Raw genomic sequence first — 2,377 nt, forward strand, 5'->3', positions numbered from 1 at the left:
CTTCATCTGTTAAGTGGAGAGACTAATAACTCCATCAGTGTTGTTGTAAGGGGTGAGCGAGTTACTACGTCTGCAATGATTGGGCCCAATGACACTTGCCAACCCTTACTCAAATAAAGCATTATGGTTATTGGGCAGTCAGCATCCGCCTTTCTCTAGTACAGCCTATGACTGCAAGATGTCTGCTCCAGCCATGTTTTAATCAGCACCCTGACTTTTTTTGTAATGATAACAATACACTTTATTTAATTGAGTATATCCAAAATATTATCAGTTTAACATGATACTTTTATTGTGGTAAAATACATATCACACAAAATTTATCATTTTCACCACTAAGTATACAACTCGGTGGCATTAAGTATAATTCACACTGGTGGGCAGCCGCCAGCATCATCCATTCACAGAACTTTATTCCTCTTCTCCTCAAAATATGGAATGCTTCACAAGTTGGAGTGTCATCCTTGAGAAGAGTCCATGCTGATTTTCTCCATATCATTTTCAATTATCGCCCACTACCCAAAACAGCACAGCACATGGGGCTTTGCGGATGGCCTGAAAGTGACCAATGTGTGTGAACATACCTTCCAGAGTAACTACATTTAAACATAACGCAATTCCTTTACGACAACACACCTCTCCAGAAACACTGCACTGTGAATCCTGCGGGCCACCCATTTTAGAGACAGCTAGAGCCGGAATATTTCAAATGTGTTTCTCACCAAGTAGATTCTTGGTTAGCTGGAGCCACTGGTTAATAAATTCTTCCCAAACAAAATAGCGCCCTTTGCAGCCTCACGGATAGACCTAGAGATTATCGTACTAAGTCAAATAAGTCAGAGAAAGACAAATACCGAGTGACATCACTTATATGTGGAATATAAAATAGTGATACAAATGAACTTACTTACAAAACAGAAATAGACTCACAGACATAGAAAATAAACTTATGGTTACCAAATGGGAAAGGGGGAGGAATAAATTAGGAGTTTGGGATTCACATATATATACTACTATATATAAAATAGATAACCAACAAGGATCTCCTTATAGCACAGGGAACTCTACTCAGCACTTTGTAATAAAACCTAAAAGGGAAAAGAATATGAAAAAGATGATCTGTATCTATGTGTGTGCATGCTTAGTCACTTCAGTCATGTCGACTCTTTGCAACCCCATGGACTGCAGCCCTCCAGGCTCCTCTGTCCATGGGATTCTCCAGGCAAGAATACTGGAGTGGGTTGCCATGCCTTTCTCCGGGGGATCTTCCTGATACAAGGATAAAATCCATGTCTCTTATGTCTCCTGTATTGGCAGGTGGCTTCTTTACCGCTTATGCCACCTGGGAAGCCTATCTATAGCTATGTCCATATCTATATGTATATTTATATCTGTATCTGTATCTGTACCTATATCTGTCTGAATCAGTATGCTGTGATTCACCTGAAACTAACATGACATTTTAAATCAACTATACTCAGATACATAAATAAATAAATTCTTTCTCAAACAGGCATATTCTTTCCATAGATTTTAGACATGTGTCTTTTGTAGAGGACATTTTAACTCTGTAGTGTAAATATGGTTGTTCAGCTTCAGGTCAGATTTTTTAAAAGTTTATTTAGATGAAGTGCAGAAACCCTTGGTTTTGTTTCTTTCTATGCCACATGACTATTGGGAGCTCATCTCAGGGTAGAAAAGGTTGCAGACATCCTTTGGATGCAGACAGGATTTGGGGATTAAATACCACCCAGGGTATCCCTGCCTCTCTTGATGCTGAGTTTGGCCATGTGACTTGCTGTAGCTGAAAGGAATGCAAGCAGAAATGACCTTGCTCCAGTCAACTCTGAAAATCTGTGTGAAGCTGGCGTTGTCAGAAAATGATGAAGCCCCCACCGGCCTGAGTCCTTTAGCACTTCTGAAGATCAGAGACCCCTTCTACTCAGTGGTAACTGTAGTATAAGCAGAAATACACTTTTATGGTTTTAAACCCTTGCAATTTGGGGGTTAAAACCCCCATTGCAGCAGCACAATCAACCCTATCCTGACTAGTACTCATTTTAAGTAACAAATATGAAAAATTCACTAAATCACTGAAGGTTTTCTTCCCTTCCTCCTGTATCTCCAAATTCTCCCCTAACCATCACCAGAAACAACTGGAAAAAAAAACAAACAACCTTTGGAGCATAATTCTAATATTACTAGTTCTTTTATTTGTTTCCCAGCTCAGATCCTGTGAGGTAATGAGCCTTTTAAAGTGACTATTTTAGTGATCCTCCAAGGTAGTATAGTTACTGGTGGGGATTAGTGTATGGGAGCATCTGTCTTTCAATAGTCTTCATGACATTCCCTGTCATTCTCACTTGACAGATATATT

At 39.5% G+C, this 2,377-nt stretch overlaps 1 non-coding gene across 1 annotated transcript; it reads right to left on the bottom strand.

Annotated features, from left to right (window-relative positions):
• Positions 1-427: 427 nt before the first annotated feature.
• On the bottom strand, positions 428-529 carry LOC133070878 (U6 spliceosomal RNA). The gene has a single exon (XR_009696277.1). It is a non-coding gene; the product is annotated as a U6 spliceosomal RNA (small nuclear RNA).
• Between the last annotated feature and the right edge of the window lie 1,848 nt (positions 530-2,377).

Source organism: Dama dama, chromosome 15 (genome assembly GCF_033118175.1).
Source record: "Dama dama isolate Ldn47 chromosome 15, ASM3311817v1, whole genome shotgun sequence".
NCBI classification, from domain to species: Eukaryota; Metazoa; Chordata; class Mammalia; order Artiodactyla; family Cervidae; genus Dama; species Dama dama.